Source organism: Dama dama, chromosome 33, assembly GCF_033118175.1.
Source record: "Dama dama isolate Ldn47 chromosome 33, ASM3311817v1, whole genome shotgun sequence".
Taxonomy (NCBI): domain Eukaryota; kingdom Metazoa; phylum Chordata; class Mammalia; order Artiodactyla; family Cervidae; genus Dama; species Dama dama.
The window spans coordinates 5,072,692-5,097,425 of NC_083713.1; positions in this window are offsets into that span (position 1 = coordinate 5,072,692).

Consider the following 24,734-nt stretch of genomic DNA (forward strand, 5'->3'; position numbering starts at 1 on the left):
TTCATATAATTTATATAAACTTTTTTAATGTAGAAACTTTTTACTTCCACAGTCAATTTGGGGGTCACTAGAATAAAATACTTTGCCTCTTGTGAAAAAAAAAATTCCAATTTCACATGACAGGTTTTTTATTTGACGTTCTATTTTTTTTTTTTTTTTACCTTGCATCTCATGTCTTTTATAGTGAAAGACTTGATTTCTAACTCCATTAACACAAATGTCTCCCTCAGTTTTAAACTTGGTCTTGGCTTCTACCCGCAGCCCTTTATCACCTGCCCATTGCCTGCTCGTCCTGCCACCAGGGCCCCTTGGTAAGCCTGGCTTTGTGGAGACACCATGTCCCCAGAACCCAGTAGGCTTGCTGCCTTCAACAGTGGAGCCCAGGGGTATTTTGCTGCTCACTGTGGGAGAAGGGGTGAGGCTGGAAATGGGAGGGGTGGGTAGAAGTAGACACATGGAGAGCTTGTAAGGTTCCAGTCGCCGATACTCTCCTGTCCCAGGCACTAGCTGTGGTTCTGAGCTGCACTCTGCTGTGGCTGCAGACGTGTAAGGTCCTCATCTACTTCATGCTTAAGCTATTAGAAGAGGTAATTAGCTTTTATAGTTCTTCAGAAACTCATGTTCCTTTTTGTGTTGATGTCTTGAAAAGCCCACAGGATGGTCATAGCCTCAGAGTAGCAAGGCCAGTGTGCAGTGGGGAGGATGGCCATCTTGGGGGGCTGTTTCTCGGAAACAAGAATGGTTTCTGTTCTTCCTATGACCAGTTGACAAGGCTCTATGACCCCCTCATGTGGGTTCATTCATGTATTCTCCATTTGAGATGCGCCCAGGATGCAATGTTCCTGACTGGGAGCCCACTTGCTCACCTCACTGTGTGTGCGCTCATGCGCTGGGTGTCCATGGAGCACAGGGGTGGGGGTGAGGAGGCCCACATAGTCAGCCGGTGAAGCGAGGGCACAGTAAATGGGGTAGAGAGAAGTGCCTGGGCTGCAGGGGCACAGGGGCAGGCATCTGGGTAGTTCGAAGGCCAGGAACGCTTTGTAGAGTGTCTCCAGCACGGGCAGGAGCTGCCCAGAGAGGCAGAGGGGTAGCTGGTGGGGGGAATCCAGAGTAGTGCTCGGGAAAGGGAGGTGTGTGCTCTCTGCAGGAAGGGAGCTGCCTGGGCTGCTGGTGTGCTGCTGAGATGGAGCCACAGGAAGTGGCCTTGGGGCTCGGTGGCCCGCCCACTCCCACATCCTAGTGTTTAAAAATCCTCCAGAGTGAGGAGCAACATGGGTGTGTGAAGCTGGCCTAATTCATGCGAGGAGCTGAGCACGTGGTCCTCCGCAGGTGTTCAGTGTGACAGCTGGGCGTTACTGAGGCTGCTGAGGCTGCCAGCGTTCTTCACCTGAGCTGGCAGTTGCTGGTCACGAGGCCCAGCTGGGGGAGGCAGCCATGGAGCTGGATTGTCCAGTCCTACCCTGAGCATGGTTGCCAGCCTGGTTTCTGTGGCCGATCCCGGCCGAGAGCTCTCTGCTTCCTGGGGCAGAACACGCTGACCTCCAGACACTGGGCTCTGGGGTGTTTGTCAGGTGGTGCCGTCAGCAACACCCACAGATTTTTCTCTGATGAGTCATCCTCCCCAGTGAAGTCCTGAGTGCAGGTTAAACCCTGACAGGTCATAGGGAAATTGTCCTGCAGCCATATAGTTGCTCATAGGAAGTGACATTTGTACAAGGACATGCACTGTGATAATGTCAGTAGATGCAATATGCTTGAGCACCTCACTGTCCATCAACAAGGTACTGATTATGATATGTTCAGGCATGGAATATGATGCAGCTAACTAAGAGTGAGGAAGCTCCCTAACTGCTGATGAGCATTGGTTTCCAAAGTAGGAAGTGTGAGATGAGGAGAGAGTGAGAGCTGTGTGTCTCTGTGGAGTGAAGTCTGGGCAGATGGAGTGCAGTCTGTGTTTGGAGGGGGGCCCAGGACATTCAATTCAGGATGGAGGGGCATTTTCTATGTAAGGCCTTTTGTATCTTTTAAACTTCTCCATATTGACATCAAAAATATATAACTTCTTAAACATTAAATCTTGGGATTCCAGGACAGGAAGATACCCCGGAGAAGGAAATGGCAACCCATTCAAATATTCTTGCCTAGAGAATCCCATGGACAGAGGAGCCTGGCAGGATACAGTCCACCGTGTCACAAGAGTTGGACTTGACTTAGTGACTAAACCACCACCAAAAATTAATCTTACATATTAAAAAGAATTTTTAAAAATTGCTGGAGAGAAAATGGTCTGGTTGATGGTAGTAGGTTTCCTTCGGGGAATCTTGTATCACTCCCTCTGTCCGTGAGGAGCGGTGGGAATTTCTGAGGCCACTGCTGGCCTCAGGCCATATGGGGACTTGTGGTCACCACCCTGGGACTTGATGATGAACTCATGTCCTGGAGAAACTGCTCTCCACCCCAGTCAGGTTTTGCTCTGTAACATGCACTGACAATACCTCTGTGTTTTTGCAGCCACCAGCATGTATTTCTTGCTCTCAGGTCTGTGGGTTGGCTAGGATGGCTAAACTCCAAGACTGGGAGGCAGCAGAGATGCAAAGTCCTGGCAGAAGTGCACTTGAGTGCCTTACCATGACAACATGGGTTTTGCATCTGCTGGAGCCCCATCTGTCAAAGCAATGGACCAGACACGAGGTGGAGCAGCGTGATGCACTGAATGTGGGTCTGAGGGATGGAGCCCAGAGGCCTGTAGCATCTATAGCATGCTCGCTTCCACATGTAATTCATGTTCCCTCCCAAGCATCTGCAGGGCACACAGCAGGTTTAAGGATGAGTCTTTCTTTGTCCTTCTCATCTTCCCCAAAATTTCTTAGTCAAAGTTGGATGAGTCACTGATAAGACACCCTCCTCCACTTGACAGAAAACAAGGAACAGGGGTGGAAACAACCAGAATGAAAAGACAAAAATGGTTCAGCACATGAAAAAATTAGTCCAGTGACTGGAAGGTTGATTCAGCGGCAGACAGAAGTCCAAGGCTAGAATCTGGCCCCCGTTTCTATGGAAATCCGACTGAATGCCTCAGGCAGCAGTGGAGGAGCAGGGGTGGGCGGATCTGAACTGCACATGGAGGCAGACCTCCGAGGACCCCAGAACTCCCAGAAGCTGGTGAGGGCACTGGAGTGATGCGGTGTCTCCCATAGCAGCTCACCAAGTTCACTGCTGGTACCGGAACCCCCTGGGTGACTCCACAGTTTGCTGGGGGCCACACTGGCTTCCCACAGCTTCTGGTGGTGATAGAGCGCTGGTGCCTGACTGGCCCTCATAAGCAGTGTCTTGAAGTCCTAGTGGCCAATTCTTGGTGTGTGGTACTGATATCGTGTCAGCTTACCTCTACCTAAGAAGAGGCCAGGGAAGGGCACTGGCAAAAGATGATGAACACAACTAGACCAACATCATGTCCACAAAGAGGTGATCTGTGAAACTGAGGAAGGCCCAGTCATCCAGGGAGGAGGCCAGCACACAGGGATGCTGAGCAGAACAGAGGGTCCCTTCCTGGAAAGCCTTGGTGCAGCCACCTCACACAGCGAGCTTGGGCCAGGGCCGGGTCATCTCGGGCACTGGTCTGCTTGGGGGTAATTGGAGCTGACTGGGGAGGGTCTTCCCAGGTGGAGAGTCATGAAGGGTCAGGGTGACTGCATGTGAGTGCTGGAGGCCTGGGTCAGGAAGCCCCACAAGTGCAGGCTCTCTTGCTCCTTGAGCAGGTCTTCGGGGGTACCCCTTACAAAAGAGCATGTGATATCCATGACCGAGCTTTATGGGGACTCCACCCATAATGCATATAGATTCCAGGCTAACTGTAGTGACATTTTGTGGATGACAGATTCACAATCCAGAGTTAGCCCTGTTAAAACTATAAAACCATTAAAGCACAAACCTGTTAGCCAGATGGATCTGACTCGGTCACCCTGGGAGGGCCATCCTATCTGAGATATAATTTGAGGCTTGGTATAAGGAGGGAGCAACTCTTTCAAGCATTGCTTCCATTGGCACCTCTAAATGTAGAGGGTGGTGAGCTCTGGGCCGGCATCCATGCCTGGGAGTCACCCTGTTTTGTTCCAGCACATTACCTGAGACAGGGTTAGGCCAGAGGGATCTCCTGGCATCCCTGTTACCCAGGCTGCCCATGGCCATGGCAGGAGCCAGCCCAGGGGAACGTCTGGATTGGGCTCATGTGCAGGAGCCCTCCTTCAGGGAGTGAACACCAAGGGCTGAATGCTGCTGCTTTGGGGTAAGAGGTTCCTTCCCTCTTCATCTAGGGCAGGGCAGAGGTTGCTAGGTTCCAGGGTTGGGGTTTGGGTTTCATTTCATAGTGTGATTGGCATCCACTGGATGGAGAAACTTTTTCCCGTGTTCTGAGACCCACACAATTCTTCTGTTTGTCCTGAAGCTATAATAATCCTGCAAAATTTGTGATGAGTTTGGTTTAATTAGCCAGGATTTGTAATCCAGGGCTTCCCTGATAGCTCAGTTGGTAAAGAATCTGCATGCAATGCAGGAGACGCCAGTTCAATTCCTGGATTGGGAAGAAGGGATAGGCTACCCACTCCAGGATTCTGGCCTGGAGAATTCCATGGACTGTATAGTCCATGGGGTTGCAAAGAGTCAGCCATGACTGAATGACTTTCACTTATAACCCAAATAGTGAGGCAAAGCTGGTGGCCTTAGCCTGGCTTTGTTAGTGAGGCAGAGCTGGTGGCCTTAGCCTGCTTTGTGGCTGGCGCTAGGCCACTGTGTGGGTCAAGGAAATCTGTATAATCGTGGTCTCTAAGCGAGTCAGTAGGGTTTGTCCCCTTGGCTTTCTATGATAAGGGGATTGTATTGTGTAATCCAAGTTCAGGTGGGTTGCCAGCCCATAGAAGATGGTAAGACAACAGAAAAATCATGATGTAAGGGGAGCATTCATCTGGTGAGCAAATATAAATGACATCCTCTCTGATGTCAAAGAGGTGGAATTCCTGTAAATAATAGTGGAGAAGTCTTTGTAGGAAACTGGGTATTGGTTGGGAGTTTGGAGACCTGAGGCCCACACATTGAGCAGGATTAGAGTCTGGGGTAAGGTTTCTGTCCATCTGAAACTATTGTCTGAAAGTGTGAGGAGCACATGTTTGAGGAGGACACTGCGTTTCTGTAAGTTCAGCTGCTTGGGACTGTTGAGCCAGGTGGAAATTTCACAAGATTCCGTGATCTAGAGCCTCTGGCTGAGCAACTTGGTGAAAAGGTTACATTACTGTGAATCTATCATGCCTGGGGGGCCAAGAGGGTGAGCACATACCTGATTAAGAAGGTGACTTGGTGTAGCCCGCAGAAGTCCAGGCAAGATGTCTCTGACCGTGGGTGCACACCTCCTAGTTCCAGCAGAGGGCAGCAGCGGCCCAACAACGCCAATTTGCCATCGTGATTCCATTTGTCACCCTGAGACACGTATCCCCAGATGGGGGCCTTCCAGAGCCTTGTTTGGTGGTGGGGAGTTGTGCGTGAAGCCCAGTAGGCTCTGAGATTTGTCACGGAAGTGGCCGCTCTCTGGGTGGACATTTCATCCAGAGCCCCATGCACAGCTCCATGGAACTGTGCTTAGCTAGACTCTTAAGAGAAGTAGTCAGATGTCACCAGTGATTCAGCTCAGCCGTCTGGGCCAGAGGGACTAAGGCCAGGGTCTGCTGTGTGGCTGGCTGGCCCATCATAAAGCAGTTAGCCGAGTTCTGGTGGAAAGAAGCTAATTTTTGTGTCATGGCATAAATGACCTAAGTTGAATGGGTAGGTGTGGAGAGGTGTTTCCTCTAATACATGCCATATCTGTTATAAAGTGCTGGAGCCTTCATTGTGAGGAGCTGACATTTTTTAACAAGAGGAATTTTACAGCCTGCTGATGACTCTGTGCCCAGAAGCTTGACAAAGTGGTGGGCTTTGGATCTTACGGCAGCAATGGTTCATCTTCTCTGCTGTAAATGTCGTGTAATTAGGTACAAGCCTTCTCAGATGGCATCCTAAGGGGGCACCTATAGTGTAATGTTGTCTATATGATGCCAAAAGGAGGACTGGGTTATTCTGAGTGAATTCAGATCAAGAAAACCATGGGCACCCAGTAAGGTATGGTGGACACCCTTGAAATTGAAGGCAATTTGAGGCTGTGAGTCTTCAGTTATCAGGACCAAGTAGACCATGTTGGTTAGATCTAGGGCAGCAAAGTTGGAGCCTAGAATCTTCTGGACAACATCTACTATTTCCAAGATGCTGGGCATGAGGACCTTAATGGTGGGAACTTGTGCATTTAAGTATCAATAATCAATTATTAATCTCCTTCACTGATTGTCAGTTTTGACTCTAGCAAGATAGGCTATAACAGGGTGAGATGGTGACCTTATGATCTAATATCAAACTTATCTCTAATGATGGGCCAAGGTCGTCTGCACCTCATTTTACCCTATATTGTGATGCACTTACTGTTTGTACTAGAGGAGGCAGTTGGAAAGGCTCCTGTTTGGCAGCTCCTATGAGGAAGTCCAGGGATTTAGGTTTATTCCGAGTACGTCTCTGGGTGAGTTAATAAGAAAAGAGAGCCAGAGGTGGCTACCACCACTGGAAACTATTTTAGAGATATGGTGCCGATAGGAACACCCAGCTTCATTGGCACTCCCTTTCCAGTTTTACCTGCTGTGCCTTCTAGGCTGTATGAGGTTCTCTTGGGGGGATTTAGAGTCACTATGAAATCATCGTGACTGAGCCAGAATAGTCTGGTTATGGCCTTTGTCCCAGTGGGCCACCAGAATTCTAAATGAGTGACCATCCCTGGCATTCCCAGGGGAATGCTCTGGGGGGCTGCAGATTGGGAAGTGCTTGCAGCAGAGGGGCCCACATGACTTTCTGAAGGCCTCTAATACATGCCTTTTAAGGCATCTGGGCCTTTGAGACTGGAGTCTGGGGTGAGGCAATGGCTTATTTTAAGGAGAGGAGCTTGCACCAGGACAGCCCAGATATAAGAGTGTTGGGGATCCTGATTGGCACAGGTGCCAGCATAAGGCCCTCCACCGTTCAGAACCACTCCAGGTGCTTCCTCCTGACCGTGTTGACATGAGGGCTCCAGGACCAGGAGCCAAGAGCCTGCTCTGTGAGGTGGGTTGTGTGGCCTGGCCCCTGAGGACTCTCCTTGGGGTTGTGAGCTGCTTTGAAGCTGTAAAACCTGGGAGTCTGGATGAATGGTTCCTTCTCAGGAGGCCATCGTGTTAGACCCTCCAAGGCCTCCTGAATAATATGGGAGGTCTTCATGAGGCATCCTCCTGTTTGTGATGACAGTGTTAGATTAAATTTCCTTAAGTGGAGCACAGGCTGCTGGAGGACAAGCTGAGATTCAACAATAGCGCAGCAGAGGGAGTGCAGTAGGAAGCTGTTACTTCCAGTCCTGGAGGGTGTTTGTAGCAGGCCTGGGCTGGGAGTGGGCCCACAGGGAGGTCCAGGCAGAGTGCAGGCAGAGAGCGAGATTGGGCCTCGGGCTCATGCTTTTGTCCGAGTCTGTGGCAGTGTGTTTTGTTGTTTCTGGGCCAAGTCTGGATTGCTCAGTCTGACCTACAGTGGAGTTTTAGTAAAGCTCTACGGGGTCTTATCCCAAGGGGCCAACAAAGGGAAGCCCTGGGAGGTGGGGGAGACTGCTGATCCAAGGGTCATTGCGGTGATCTTGGGTGACCTTGGTCTGCAGTGACTTGAAGCAGGATCTCAGGACTCCAACCAGAGACTGAAGCCAGGCTTCTCCAGCAGGCGCACTGAATCCGAGCCACTAGACCATGAGGGCCAGTGGCCAGTGACAAGGCCCTGGCTTGTCTGTTCACAGAAATGGACTTCAACAAAGAAATGGAAAGTAGTGAAACAAGTAAAAGTGGTTATTATGAGGAAAAGAGTACATGGGAATAGGCATACATGGGCAGGCTCAGAGAGAGAGAGGCACCCTTGCAGTAGTTTAAATCACTTACATGGGGCATTTCTTCCAGGTTTCCTCTGGCCAGTCATCTTGCTTTCTTTGCCTTGTTCTGAGCCCATATTTGGTTTATCTCAGGGTTCTCCAATGTGTGCATGCACCTCTTAGCCAAGATGAGCCTTGGTAAGAGGCCTAGGTAAGACTGACACCACCTCCTAAGCGGCGGTGCATCCTGCATGTTTGATCCCAGAGGACACTTTCTGTACCTGTGTAATCCTTGAACTTGAGAAAGAAATATGTGGTCTCTTCATATCTTACCAGGGCAGGACTCAGCCCCTTCTCGTTCTTGCCGTTATCTCCATCTTCGAGTGTCTGTCCACAGGGGACAGACTTCACCTGCTCAGTCTGGGACCCATCTGTCTCCTGCCTTTGGGGAAGTTCTGCAAGTAACTTATATTTACTTATGACCCTGTGGGCTGCTGTCTGGGACAAGTGCTTATGTGAGAGGCTAAGCCAATTTAGGTGTGACCTAAATCAAATCTCTTATGATTATACAGTGGAAGGGACTAGATCTGATAGACAGAGTGCCTGATGAACTATGGATGTTCATGGTATTGTATAGGAGACAGGGATCAAAACCATCCCCAAGAAAAAGAAAAGCAAAAAAGCAAAGTGGCTGTCTGAGGAGGCTTTAAAAATAGCTGTGAAAAGAAAAGTGAAAAGCAAAGGACAAGAGGAAAGATATACGCATTTGAATGCAAAGTTCCAAAGAATAGCAAGGAGAGATAAGAACGTCTTCTCCAGCGATCAAAGCAGAGAAATAGAAAACAATAGAATGGGAAAGACTAGAGATCTCTTAAAAAAAAATTAGAGATTCCAAGGGAACATTTCATGCAAAGATGGGTTTGATAAAGGAGAACAATTGTATGGGCCTAACAGAATCAGAAGATATTTAAGAAGAGGTGGCAAGAATACACAGAAGAGCTATACAAAAAAGATCTTCATGATCCAGATAATCACAATGGTGTGATCACTCACCTAGAGCCAGACATCCTGGAATTCGAAGTCAAATGGGCCTTAGGAAGCATCACTATGAACAAAGCCACCTAGTGGAGGTGATGGAATTCCAGTTGAGCTATTTCAAATCCTAAAAGATGATGCTGTGAAAGTGCAGCCCTCAATACGCCAGCAAATTTGGAAAGCTCATCAGTGGCCACAGGACTGGAAAAGGTCAGTTTTCATTCCAATCCCAGAGAAAGGCAATCCTAAACAATGCTCAAACTACTGCACAATTGCACTCATCTTACACACTAGTAAAAGTAAGGCTCAAAATTCTCCAAGCCAGGCTTCAACAGTACTTGAGCAGTGAACTTCCAGATGTTCAAGCTGGATTTAGAAAAAGCAGAGGAACCAGATATCAAATTGCCAACACCTGCTGGATCATCAAAAAAGCAAGAGAGTTCCAGAAAAACATCTATTTCTGCTTTATTGACTTTGCCAAAGCCTTTGACTGTGTGGATCACAATAAACTGTGCAAAATTCTGAAAGAGATGGGAATACCAGACCACTGACCTGCCTCTTGAGAAATCTGTATGCAGGTCAGGAAGCAACAGTTAGAACTGGACATGGAACAGACTGGTTCCAAATAGGAAAAGGAGTATGTCAAGGATGTATATTGTCACCCTGCTTATTTAACTTATATGCAGAGTACATCATGAGGAATGCTGGACTGGATGAAGCACAAGCTGGAATCAAGATTGCTGGGAGAAATATCAATAACCTCAGACATGCAGATGATACCACCCTTATGGCAGAAAGTGAAGAAGAACTAAAGAGCCTCTTGATGAAAGTTAAAGAGGAGAGTGAAAAAGCTGGCTTAAAGATCAGCATTCAAAAAACAAAGATCATGGCATCTGTTCCCATCAATTCATGGCAAATAGATGGGGAAACAGTTGAAAGAGTGGCTGACTTTATTTTTTTTGGGCTCCAAAATCATTGCAGATGGTGATTGTAGCCATGAAATTAAAAGACACTTACTCCTTGGAAGCAAAGTTTTGACCAACCTAGAAGCATATTAAAAAGCAGAGACATTACTTTGCCAACAAAGGTCTGTCTAGTCAAGCCTATGGTTTTTCCAGTGGTCATGTATGAATGTGAGAGTTGGACTATAAAGAAAGCTGAGCACTGAAGAATTGATGCTTTTTAACTGTGGTGTTGGAAAAGACTCTTGAGAGTCCCTTGGACTGCAAGGAAATCCAACCAGTCCATCCTAAAGATCAGTCCTGAGTGTTCATTGGAAGGAGTGATGTTGAAGCTGAAACTCCAGTACTTTGACCACCTGATGTGAAGAGCTGACTCATTTGAAAAGCCCCTGATGCTGGGAAAGATTGAAGGCAGGAGGAGAAGGGGACGACAGAGGATGAGATGGTTGGATGGCATCACCGACTCGATGGGCATGAGTTTGAGTAAACTCCGGGAGTTTTTGATGGACAGGGAGGCCTGGCGTGCCGAGGTCCATGGGGTCACAAAGAGTCGGACACGACTGAGCAACTCAACTGAACTGAACTGAAGCCAATTTAAGGCCCCATCGCCCCCCCTTGGTCAAGCAAAGTGGCTGTCAAGGCAGTAGCACCATGCAGTAGCTTATCTAAATGGTTCACAAGACCCAAATGGGTCAATACAACAGAAGTTGATTTGTTGTTCATATGGCTCTCCTGGGCTGCTCAGCAGATCTCTAGGGTCATTCTTTTTCATGTAGTTACTCAGGGGCAGAGCTGAGAGTGGTTCTGCCATCTGAACATGTGACTTCCAAGGGGAGGAGCGTGGCAGTTTCGAGGGTGGCCAGGGTGCAGGCACAGGCATAGAGGCTGAGTGCAGCCTGGCTGTGTACCAAAGAGGATGGCCAGCTAGCAACTGGCAGATAGGGATGACCAGCTAGCCGCTGCTACAATTACAAAGGATGCTTTAGAGATGGCAGAAACTGTCTGTGAACATGAATTGGCATTGTACTGCTATTTACAATGGTGAAAACCTATGTTTAACAGTGAGAGGTTAGCAAAAATATCTACTCAGTATAATGTAGCACTGCTATTAGAGGTCTTGTTTTGGGGAATATTTAAGGAAGTAAGAAAATGATAGTATAAAGTATTAACTGAAAAAAGCAGGGTACTCAGCTGAATATTCAATAGCTTGCCTTTGAAACATATAGACCAGTAGGAAAAATACTGAATTATTAACAGCGGTTTTCTCTGGGCATGAGAATTATGAATAGCTTTTATTTCTTCTTCACCTTCCCTCTTCCCCCTCGTTTTCTAACTTTCTGCAATGAACACAGATTTATAATCAGAAAAAAATGCTACAAAATACATGCTGTAATTTACAGGGAGGCCCTCCCCTCCTCTTGTGACATGGTCTGTATTGACTGATTTGGGCTGATTTGGGAGGGCTGCTGCAGTCTGATGGAAGTAAATCAGCCACTGGCCTGGCAAATCCAGCAGGAGACATGGGCCTCCTCCATCACTCTCCTTGACTCTCTTTTCTCTGGAGGATCTACTTTTTTCTCCTCTGATTCTCGCAAAGCAGGTCGTGGGCTGGAACCACAACCCCAGGCTTTTGGGAGAAGATGAGGGGCAGTTGCTAAGGGACTCTGACCCACACAGACCCTGCCCTGGCATCAGGGTGCTCTTGCTGCCCTGGGAGGGTGTGGAGAGAGCCTGCTCCCCACACTTTGACTGCATGACCTACTTAACCCAGAGACAAGCTCTGAAATTGTGTTTGCTCATCCAACAAATGAGAAGGCAGTGGCAGAGGGGAGAGCATGCAGCCATGACTGGTTGAGAATGGATGCAAAGAGGTGCCTGCTTGCAAAGCCCTGGGGAATGTCTGCTCTGCTCTCACTGGGCTGGTAGAAACTCATGAGCTTTCGTTTTCCTGAGGAATGAACTTAAAGAAGACCATTCTGTCTTCTGTGGCCTGAGCTGTCGGGGTGGAAACTCATGAGCTTTCGTTTTCCTGAGGAATGAACTTAAAGAAGACCATTCTGTCTTCTGTGGCCTCAGCTGTCAGGGTGGAAATCCTGACTTGTGTCAGGTGGGTTTGGAGGCACCTCTCTGTAGGAAGCAGGTCCAGTAGTGTAGCCTGGAGGTAGGAGGATTAGCACCCAGGGGTCTGGTAGACTTGCTGTACTGCTTCTCACCCTGGTTGTGACACCAACTGTCTCGCTGTTCACACTGTGCACACTGATCTTTGAACCCAGGGTAGGCATGGCCCAAGCTGAAAGGTTGGAAGAAGACTCGAAGAGCCATAGGAATTGCAGACACATTTATTCTCTTCTGGCTGATGCAGTAGCTGTAGCAGCAGCCATAAGATAATCTAACACAACACAACCTCTCTCTTGGCTGACCCAATGGACATGGCTGTGACTCAGCAGTCATTGCCGCCACTTTTCAGGTGGAGCTTGTACAAGCATACTGCACACAACCCATGACCAAGTGAGTACCTCATGACACACATGTGCAATGCTATAAGTGATTTCAGCAATTTCGTAGTCATTATTTACAGAACATGGGGTGAGAGAGCCTGAACATGCCATCTTGGCTAATTTGCTCTCTCCTCACACTCCACCCCTTCAGGGTCTCTCACCTCACATTCTATGCACAGTCCATCTTCTGAAGTATTTCCTTGGCAAGTGACAACTGACCCTTGGATTTACGTCTTGCTATAGCAGTGGTACAACAACAAACAAATCCCCAATATATAACAAAACCCAGTGCCAGGTATCACCTGACCTCATGCTGCACTCCTCGCCCTCATGGGGCTAGAAGAGCCAGTCACTACATGTGGAGTGCCTTTATCTTCCATGGCCAAGTTCATTCCACCATCTGTCCTTGTGAAGTTGCAGGAAAGCCCCACAGGGGAGCTCCAACCCTGTAGAGTTTTTAATAAGGACCTGAAAACTGCCCCACAGGTGCTGGGCCCACCCCTTCAAGGAAGGGATTAAAAATGCTTTCACACTGTTCTAAATCTGCAAGAGAATCAGAGGGTAGTAGCATATCAGAGGACACAGCCTTTATACACTGTTCTACTAAATCTACGTCACAGGACACAGACTTTGCAGTACTCTGTTCCAAATCTGCAAGAGAGGACACAGCATTTACAGTGTGATGTTCTATATAGGACACAGCGTTTACAATGCACCTCCTCACAAATCAGCCCACATTTGTATCTGCATAACCTGGAGGGGCCCCCTGCCAGCTTGGGCCCCCTTCGGGGTCTTCACACTTTCAAAATGTTGTCTCTCATGCCGTTTCTCTATTTCTCTCAATAAGGACCCACAAAACCCCCTGCAGGTTCTGGGTCCACCCCTGTGTCCCAGAATCGCGGAAGCCAAGCTGCCAAGTTTCCCCTTGCTTTTGCCAAAACTGCTTACCCAAGTTGACCAACTCTGCCTATGCATATGGTCAATATGTCTTGAACTCAGTAGCACTGGGGGCCCCTTGAGGATGCCTGCCCTTGGGCCATAGGCTGCTCATGCCTCACTTTTTGCTGTACAGTGGGTCTCACTGACAAATGGGGACCTGCAGTCCATAACATTCATCATCACAGTCACTTACCTTCTCGCTGTCAGAGATGCTGGGTTCCTAAGGGCCACGGGGTTCTTGCTGTAACACCAATATGTTGCTCTAATTCTTCCAAGTGTCATTCACATGGTGCACTGGCGCGGCGTCGTGCACTCGCATTCAGGGCAGTCAGGAAAATCCACCCCACGGTGCCAGAGGCAGTCCATGCCACCTTGTTCAGCAGATGGGAGCTCACCGCCTGTAAGGCCTTTTCAGTGCTATCCGGTGACCCATCCACCTCCTCCCAGTCTTCAGCTGGAGCCCACACTGAGAGGATCGTGGCCAAATGGTACCACATGCTACATGGTGGCCACTGGCCTCCTACATCCAGTGGAGCCTCAGGCTCCTCTATGCTGGGCATCCTGCTGGCTCTTCTGTATAGAGCCTCAGGTTCCTCTATCCGCTGGGTATCCTGCCTACTACGCCAGTTGTATTGTTCCTCATCCTATTTGTGAGGCCAATTGTCTCGCTGTTCACACTGTGCACTCTGTTCACTGAACCCAGGGTAGGCAAGATGCAAGCTTAGAGGCTGGAAGAAGATGTGAAGACCCATAGGAACTGCAGACACATTGATTCTCTTCTGGCTGACTCAGCAGCCGTAGCACCAGCCATAACATAACACAACACAGCCTCTCTCCTGGCTGACACAATGGACATGGCCATGATGCAGCAGTAATTGCTGCTGCTTTTTAAGGTGGGGCTCACATATCTGTATAGCACAAAGTATCTCGTGACCAAACAAGTTCCTCCTGAAGTGCATGCTGAGTGCTACAAATGATCTCAGCTGTTACATAGTCATTATTTACAAAACGTGGGGTGAGAGAGAGTGAACGCGCCATTTTGGCTAATTTGCTCTCTCCCCGCACTTGCCTAGATGTGTGACGCCTCCAGCTAGAGCCCGGAAGCAGACAACGGTGGGCGGAAGGTGAGCTGGGCATTTACAGTGAGTCAGAAGCAGCCTACAGCCAGAGGGTAAATCTTATACCAGATCCACCAGAAAGAGACTGCCTCTTTCTATCTTATACAAGAGAATGGTTAAGGATTTAGGGGCAGGTGTGGGGCCCAGGACACAGGGCTGGCTGGGTGCCTGGCCCAGAGCATCAGACTGCATTTCCCCGCTCTCACTCTGTGGGCCCTGGCAAGGCACGCACCCTTCTCCAGGAGCAGCAGGGAAGTTTCTATAGATCAGGACCCAGGAAGTGGCAGCGTAAGTTCAGGTTGGGCTCCTGACTCGGAGCTGCTCCGTGGCTGACCAGAGGAAGGCAGGGCCTCCCTGGGCAGCAGCAGTGGGTCCCACTGCCTGGGTAGACAGAAAAGAGCAGTCAGGTTATGTTACCCCACAAACCGGGTTTTCTTTTTGGTGAGTGTCAAGCCAAAAGATAAAGTCAAGCCAAAAATTGTGAGAAGGAAAGATTTATTATGACTTGCAGCAAGTAAGGAAAACACTGGGGATCTTTCTGAAAGCAGCATCTACTAAACATCAAAATTGGGAAAGTTTTAAGCGAAGGGTCCATGAGTATTCATGAAGGGGCTTGAGCAGAGAATTCAGCGTAAAATTGTGGCAAAATTCTAGAGTCCAAGCTTTAGTTGATTGACATCAGGAGGGTCAACATCATCATTGCCTCCTCCGCCTGGGTCAGGGCCTTGGTTCCACCACAAAGAGGAGGTGCTAATGGTAAAGAACCCACCTGCCAATGCAGAAGACATAAGAGATGAGGGTTTGATCCCTGGGTTGGGAAGGTCCCCTAGAAAAGGAAATGGCAACCCACTCCAGTATTCTTGCCCGGAGAATCCCATGGACAGAGGAGCCTGGCAGGCTACAATCCTTGGGTTTGCAAAGAGACACATGACTGAAGCAACTTAGCGCCTGAAGAAGACAGTGGCTACCTGAATAGCACATAGCACCTAAGGAGGAGCTAGGACCCTGTTTTACGACTGAACTACCATTTCTTGGCTGCTTTCCCCTTGTTCCTGCATTCCTTTGTTCCCTTAAAGATCCTTTATTACTGAGATCTGTTCAAGGGCAAGCATTATGGCCAGGCTTAGATTCCATTCCCAAATGGCTTAGGCAAAAATGGCTTCTCTTATGTCAAGAAAGCCATGCTTGGTTTTCTTTCTCCAGGGACCCTCTAACCTATCAACTTATAGTCACTAGTGCATGAGGAAGAGGACAGGCTAAGCCCAGCCTCAGAGACGGAGAACCTGGGGTAGAGGCAAGCCCACGGTCAACCCAATGCACAAACAGCGGAAAGAGGCACGTCAGGCTTGTAGCAGAACCACTGTCCCTGTCACTGTCCTTCCCTTTCAGGAGTCCTCCTTTCTCTGATGGTCTCATTCCCAACCCCAGGTGGAATTCTGTTCAGGCAAGGGTTTGACAACATCCTGTCTGGGAACCAGCCTGGGCTTGTTTGTGGAGCAGGGCTGGGCTCATGTGGGGTTTGCTTGGACCAGGTACAGGTTACTGTCATCACTTTGGTTTACTCCTCCCTCTGAGCAGGTGTTGGCCATTGTGCTCTCACTGCAGGAATTCTATTTACAGTCTCATGCCTGATTAGATTATGTAAAACTCTGAGTTCTCAGCCAGCAGGTAGGAGAATAATTGGAGGACCTGAACAATAATAAATATTTTTTTAATGAGATATTTTTGTGACAAGATAAACAATATTAAGCCATGCACTCGAGTGTTTACAATAAACCAGCACTTTTTCTATATTACCTCACAAACCTTCAGACAACTAGTCTATGTGAGATCCCAAAACTAGTCAGCGGCACAGGTGGTGCCCTGCGACTCCTGGCTCTCCAGCACTAGACTCTGCTCACTCAGCTCCTGTCCCCCTGACCTACTTCCTCCGTGAGCAGAAATCTCACTGTCACTGTCACTTAAGTGGGGGCTGCCCTTCCACTGCTTGCTGTTTAGGCTCAGTGGGGCTGGGTAGGGGAGGTGGATGCTGGGACTCTGGGAAAGTGTCTCAGCTCTGAGTCAGGGCCCCTTCCTTGCAGGGGAAGCAAGGAAGCCCCCCTCTGCTTCAAGGTGTTTCTGCATCTAGATGTGGCTTGCTCTCAGCCTGCTGGTGATGCCACACTTGTCAGAGGGTACTGCTAAGGATGCAAGGGTAGGGGGTAAGGTCAGTTGCAGGAGGGAGCTGGATGCCTGGGAATGGGAGATTACCCAACACTTACTGTTAGTAATGCCTTGGGTTTGCTGCGTCTTCCTGATGAAGTCACTTTAACTGAGACTGCCCCAGGTGTGCACTGGGCATCTTAGAGCTTAACTGGCTTAAGTTTGTGAGACTCATTATGATATAGTTTTCATTCCAGAACTTGGGCTCAGCCATTTCAACAAATCCCTGTGTGGTCTTCATTCAGTCCTGCTTTAAGATTCCCCAGTCACTGTGCAAGAACTAGATGTCCCAGAGACATCCTGCCTCTGCGAGGCGTGAGTCTGGGGTCTGGTGTGAGAATAGTCAAGTCTCTGTCTATGTATATGCTCTCATCAGCAGGCCTACGTATGCCTGAGAACATTACTCAGGGCATACAATTTTTTTAGTCTTTGTGAATATTGTGTACATGTCTGCAGATTCTATAAGTCTAGTTGCATTTTCAAAACTGAAATGAGAAAACTGGGTGAAGCCCAGTGAAGCACATGCAGTGAAATTGACGGTGGCAAAGAGTTTAACCTACCATGCCCCACCCACATGCTCCATTGCAGCCCCTCCTGCCTGGGCTGTCCTTCAATGAACCACAGAGAAATGATGCTGATGAGATTGTGGAGAATCCAGGTGATGACAACCCCCAGACCCAGAGGATGAGCTCATTTTAACTTAACTTCTCTGATAACCACATTTCCCAGGTGATCATATTGTGGCTTCTGGGATACTTTTTCTCTCTGCTAATTTCATGTCCTGTCTTACTATTGATCTTTTACAATAGACCTTTCCAAGTTCCTATAGTTATAATGTTAGACATTTCTGGGGTTGAGTCCCCTGAAATGGAAATGTTTCTAGAAGGCCATAAACATCTCTCCGGGGAGTGGAGCCTGTTATTGGATTGAGCCTTCCCAAGGAGACATGGCTAAGTTTCTCCCAAATTCTCCTTTCTTAACATGAATTTATTTAAATTGCCTCTGTTTTTATGAAACACACTTTAAAAGCATTGGAATTCAGAAACTTGATGACTCTATTCTCTTATGAAGTCAGTTTTCCTTCCCCCAGCATGGCAGAAAATCCAGTCTTTTTTTATCAAGCTTTCTTCCTTCTTTATAAGCAATGTAACTAAGAGCTGTATTTCAGGGGAACTGACCTACAGCTATCAGGCTTCTGTGCTTTGCTTAGTCACTCAGTCATGTCTGACTCTTTGGGACCCCATGGACTGTAGCCTGCCATGGGGATTCTCCTAGCAAGAACACTGAAGTGGGTTGCTGTGCCCTCCTCCAGAGGATCTTCCCAACCCAGGGATTGAACCCAGGTCTCCTGCATTGCAGGTGCATTCTTTACCGTCTGAGCCACCAAGAAAGCCAAAGAATACTGGAGTAGATAGCCTATCCCTTCTCTAGGGCAACTTCCTGATCCAGGAATCGAACCGAGGTCTCCTGCATTGCAGGAGGATTTTTTACCAGCTGAACTACCAGGGAAGCCCTATTAGGATGCAGATGTGAGCAATTCAAGGACAGCAAAGAAACTGTAGGTTTTCAGAGATCATCAGGGCCATGGCTTCATTTCAACAGGTGAGATGGTGTCTGGCTGCAGCTGTGGGACCATTCTGTGGAACCCTAGGGGAGAGGTGGTCCCAGCCTTGGGGCCACAAGACCTGCAGGGCAGCAGTAGCACTGTGGAAGGGACTGCCACCCAGTGAGCCTGGAGGGCAGAGTATCAAACCAAGGCGGCTGTTCTCCAGCCTTGAGACCTGGTGGAACTTCCTTGTTAGGTTTTGCACTTCTTTGGGACCCACCACCCCTTCCTTCTCTCCCACCCCTCCCCCTCACCTTTTTGGAATGGGATTGTCTATCTTCTGCCTGTCTTACCATTGTATTTTGGAAGCATAACTTATCTGGTTTCATACGTCAAGCTGGAGAGGAGTTTTGCTTCAGCTCTCTTCTCTTATGAAATCAGGTTCCCCTGCCTCTGAGTTGTGGAAAATCCAACTATTTTTTTTTTTTTTTAGGCAAGACTGGGAAGCAACCATTTTTATCAAGCTCTCTCACCCATGTGTGATTTAGATGATGTTTAGTTGAGACATTGGCCTTCAGCATTGAAGCTGGAGTTCAGTTCTGGGGCTGTTGAAATAGTATGAATGCAATTTGTCTGCAAGAAGGACATGAACTGAGGGGCCAGTGGAATATTGTGGACTGAATGAAGACTGACAGGAGTTTGGACTCCTGACTCCCAGGGGATACCTCAGCTGAAGAGACGAGGCTAGGCCTGTGGAGCCCGAGAGGCTGACTGCACTCTTGCATGAGGAGTGACGCCAGCTGGCCTCCCTTCCCATACACAGCCCCACTGAGTCCTCAGGGTAGTCCTGCGAAGTGCACATGTTCACCCTGTCTTACAGGGACTTTCAGGTCCAAGGAGGCCACGTGTCTCCCAGTCTGTGGCTTTCTCTCCATCAGTATGCTCCCTCCAATAGACTTTCTGGTTCTGAACCAAGGTCAGCTGTCTGCATGAGATTGTATAAAAAGACTCAATATTCCCTTATAGATGACCAGCTTCCCAAATATCAATGGGCAGAGTGTGATGAGTGCATTTTGATAGACTCTGCTGTTGACAGAGTTTGGGGCAAAGCTGACCTGTCCATGGGCTGTCTGAGTGGTCCTGCCTTTCCAAAGCCTTGGTTTTCTTGCTTTGCAAAATTCTGACTATGACCTCTGCTTCTTAGCAGGGCTGTTGAGATACCTACCCTTCCCCTCCCCTCCATTGTCTCACTTACCCCTCCTGTAGTTCTGTGTCTTCTGAGGGGAGTATGGAAGGAAACGGCCACCCTGAGTGCCCATTCCCCCTGGACGCCAGGGTGGGGCTTGCACTGATGTTCCATCACATCCCCGAAGCTCAGTTTAGCCGCTGCTCCATGTCCAGCAAATACACCCTGAGTGCCCATTCTCCCTGGACGCCAGGGTGGGGCTTGCACTGATGTTCCATCACATCCCCGAAGCTCGGTTTAGCCGCTGCTCCATGTCCAGCAAATCCCACTGAGGGCCTGCTGGGTGCAGGCCTCCATGTTAGGGCTGGAGACACCTCTGCCCTCCAGAAGCCTGCATATTGTGTGGAAACAAGCAAGTCGATAAAAGGTAGAACAGGTGGCATGGAAAACAATATTGTGTTGGCCCAAAAGTTGACTCATGCTTTCTGTAACATCTTATGTAAAAACCTGAACACACTTTTGGGCCAACCCAGTGCTCAGAAGAGAGGAAAGGTGGAGGGAGTGGAGTGTCAAGTAGGAGGTTTGTGACTACAAGTAGGTGACCTGAGAAGTTATTTGAGTAGAAGCCTGAAGAAGATGAGGAAGGAAGCCGTGTGAAGTCTGGGAGGAGTGTTCCAAGCAAAGAGACACGCAAAGGCCTGTGGTGAGTGTGTGGGAGGGCAAGGCCAGATTTAAGCAGGCTTGGTGGGCCAGTTCAGAGGCTCCAGCCCTCGCTGTCAGTGAAATGGGAAATCACCAGAGAGCAGGAAGGATGGATATGAGCTGACTCTCATTTAAAGAGGAAACTAAAGGGCAAGGGTGGGGGGAGGGACAGGGAGCTGAGCAGTAACACAGCAGGAGAGTGGGCGCCTCAGGCCAGGGGTGAGCAGAGGGGTGGTGAGAAGCGTTTGAACACAGAGACCGCTGATGCCTTGTGGGGTTGTATAGCAGCCCAAGTGGGACTGAAGCTGAAACACCGTGGTTTGCGGCTGAGCAGCTGGCTGCCGGGAGTGGTGACGGCCAGGATGGACAGGGCAGGCCATTCCAGAGTGTGGGGCTGTGATGCCTGTGGGTGGAGAGCAGACAGCAGGACTCAGGGGGCAGGGGATGAATTAAGGGAGAGCCACCTACTGGACTCATGCCTTGGGGGTTTTCAGTGAGTGTGGTTGCCAGGAGATTGGATGAGCCCCGGAAAGGTCTGAGAGTGGCCAGAGAGCAGGGGGGCCAAGTTTGTCTTCTGGAAGTGAGACACTGGCAGGAACTAGTGAGTGAGACCAGGGGAGGAGAGGCAGAAGGATAGCAGGCGTCATGTCTGGGGGTCTGGTGCAGAATGGCTGGATGTGGACTCTGCAGTGGGGTGATGGGGACGGTGTCCCTCAGAGCTAGAAAGTGGGGGTACCAGTAGTCCTGGCTGATGTATTTTTCTTCTTTCTTTCTTAAAAGGATATTTACTATGTACTATTTAGTACACCAAGACATGCAACATACATGTAATTTGTCGAGTACAGTGACAATATACACTTTCCTTGAAGCCCTTCACAGCTTGTCCTAAAGTGTCCCCAGGGTCACATATCTTTCTTCTTAACCCTCAGCCTCCCCAGAGGTAACATCATTCTGAAATCTGTTTATTATTTCCTTATTTAAAACAGTTTTATTAAATATATATTATCACTAAACAATGTCATTTTATTTGCTTTTTAAAGGTGCTCTTAGCATTATCAGATGGTGCTAAATTGTTTACCAAGCGGTTGAACTAAGGTACTTGCCCTCTGGTGGCATATGGAACTGTCACTTGCTCCACATCTTAGCACATAGAATTATCAGATTTCTAACTCTTTACCAATCTAGTGGGAGTAGAATAATATCTCAGTGTGATCTTAATATTTATTTACCTTATGATTAAAGAGGCTATATATATATATATGTTTATATCTATATGAACATATATAAAGATTATATGTTTATTTGCCATTTGTGTTTCTTTTGTTATGAAATGCTTATTATGTCTTTTGTTTATTTTTTTATGGGTTGTTTTTCTTTTTGATTTAATGAAATTCTTTTTGTGTGTATTTTGCATACTCATCATCAGTCAGTTGTATGTGTCACAAATATCTTTTCCAAACTTGTCTTGTCTTTTCACCTTTGTTATGGTATCTTTTGATGTCAGACAATTTTAGTATTAATGCAACAAAATTTACCAGTCTTTCCCTTTATATTTTGTGCTTCGTTGTTCTGGTTTAAGAAAGTCTTTCCTACTCCAAAGTCATGAAAAGAGTCTTCTATGATTTTTTAATGAAAAGTTTTAAAGTTTAAATAATTAAGTCATTCAGAGTGAAGAGATGTCAGTTCTTCCCCCCATACAGATAAACTTAGAATTGTTTATTCCAGAGCACCAGGATGGAGAGGGAGGTGGGAGGGGGGATCGGGATGGGGAACACATGTAAATCCGTGGCTGATTCATGTCAATGTATGGCAAAACCTACTACAATACTGTAAAGTAATTAGCCTCAAACGAATAAAAATAAATGGAAAAAAAAGAATTGTTTATTCTGTGTTTTGAATAGTCCCCAATGATCTATGCTTTCACTAACATCAGTTATGAAGTCTGTATGATAGTTTGCCTTTTTCTGAACTCTCTATTATGTTCCACTGGTCATTTTCTATGTCCCTGAACTGATAACTGATAGGGCAAACTCCCCTTCCAAATTCTTCATGAATTCCCTGGTCTTTGCTCACCTTCTTCTGAAAACTTTAGAATCAACTTGTCAAGTTCCTTCAAAACCCTATTGGGATTTTGATTGGAATTTATTGAATCTATAGTTCAGTTTAGAGAAAACCACCAGCCTTTTTTTAATACTGAGTCTTCCTGTTCAGGAGCATGGTATATCTCTGCATTTAGATATCTCTTCTTTACTTTCTTTTAATACCTATATGATTTTCTTTATATAAGTTTGTAATATCTTTTGTTAGATTTATCTTTATGTACCTCATATGTTTTATATCTGTTGTAAATGGCATATATTTTAAAAAATTACATTTTTGAACAGGTTGTTGCTGATATGAAGTATAACTGATTTTATTTTATTTCTACCACTACTTTGAAAAAGTCTGAATATTTCTGAAATTTTATCTGAAGGTGTCTTTTTAAAAATAAAGGCAGTTATGTCAGCTGTCAAAAGAGTGATTTTTCCCATTTCTTTTTCATCTTGTATAGTTTTAAATTTCATTTTCTTGCCTTTCTGCCTTGACTACAGTATAAAATCAAATACGAAATGGGGATAATGGCAACCTGGTCTTATTCCTAATTTTAAAGGGGAAGCTATGACTATATCACACTGATGAATAATGTTTGCTGTGGGGTTTTTGGTGGATGAGCTCTTTGGGCCAAAGAATTTCCCTTCTATTCCAATTATTATAAGACTTTTATACTAAATAGGTTTAGGGATTTTATAAAATGCTTCTCCCCTGACTTTAACAGGATAATAGTTTTTCTCCTTTAAGCAATTATGTAGATTTTGTTTTGATTTTCTACTGTTATGCTGACTCATTTGGTCAAAATGAATGATCATTTTAAGATAATCTATGTTCATAGGTGAAATCATTCTATAAGTTTCCCCTTTTTTCCCTTACTGTTCTTGCCTGGTTTGGATGTCCAGGTTTTCACTGACTCAGAGAATGAATTGAGTGCCCCTTTCTGCTCCCTGGAAGTTGGTATGGGACTAGCAGGCCTATCCATCTGTCCTTTATGCAGGGCTCAGCCCTCATACCTGGTGGGCAGTGAGGTGGCCCTTCTCACAGATGTCACAACAAACTCTCTCTCCTTTCCCTCTGGCTTCCTCTCTTCCCTTAATTTAGGAAACAGTATCTATTATGCGGGGAGGATTTGCTCTGACTTTTCTTATATTCTTCTCATATTCTTGTTCCTCCTCTGAGCCTGAGTGTTTGAAATGCCCAACTCAAGAATTTAACTTCTGTTACCTGTGGGACGCTTCCCTCAGTTGTCAGGCTGAGAGTGGCCCAGGGGCACAGAGAAATCTGAGGAATAAAATCTCATTTAGTGTCTTGGAATATGATTCCATGACAGTGACACAATCTCTCAGTTCATCTGTGCTGAGAAGGGGATTTGTACCTGGATTTATTTGAACATGAAGAAGCCCTTGCTTTTTCCTTTCTCCTTGTTGTTTTTTTAGGCAGAGCCCTGCCCTGGGCCAAAAGCTGGGGTCTTGGCCTCTGGCAATGAATGATTCTACAGCTGACAGGCCAGGAAATGTTATATCTTACACTTGCTCTGTCTCCCTGCTGCCCGGTGAGGGATTCTTATCTGGGGGAAAGGGAAAAATATAAGGCCCAGATAGACAATGCCAGGCTGGATGAAACCCAAGCCAGAATCAAGACTGCAGGGAGAAATATCAATAACCTCAGATGTGCAGATGACACCACCCTTTTGGCAGAAAGTAAAGAGGAATTAAAGAGGCTGCTGATGAAGGTGAAAGAGAAGAAAGAAAAAGTTGGCTTAAAACTCAACATTCAGAAAACTAAGATCATGGCATCTGGGCCCATCACTTCATGGCAAATAGATGGAGAAACAGTGGAAACAGTGAGAGACTTTATTTTTTTGGGCTCCAAAATCACTGCAGGTGGTGACTGCAGCCATGAAATTAAAATAAACTTGCTCCTTGGAAGAAAAGCTATGACCAACCTAGACAGCATATTATAAAGCAGAGACATTACTTTGCCAACAAAGGTCCATCTAGTCAAGGCTATGGTTTTTCCAGTAGTTGTCATGTATGGATGTGAGAGTTGGACTATGAAGAGAGCTGAGTACCAAATAAATGATGCTTTTGAGCTGTGGTGTTGGAGAAGATTCTTGAGAGTCCCTTGGACTGCAAGGAGATCAAACTAGTCAGTTCTCAAGGAAATCAGTCCTGAATATTCATTGGAAGGACTGATGCTGAAGCTGAAACTCCAATACTTTGGCCACCTGATGTGAAGACCTGACTCATTGGAAAGCACCCTGATGCTGGAGAAGATTGAAGGCGGGAGAAGAAGGGGATGACATAGGATGAGATGGTTGGATGGCATTACTGACTCGATGGACTTGAATTTGAGTAGGCTCTGGGAGTTGGTGATGGACAGGGAAGCCTGGCGTCCTGCAGTCCATGGGGTCACAAAGAGTTGGACATGGCTGAGAGACTGAACTGAACTGAGAGCATATAAATCTCTGTTAAGTCAGTTTCGTTTGCACCATTTCAGCATCTGAA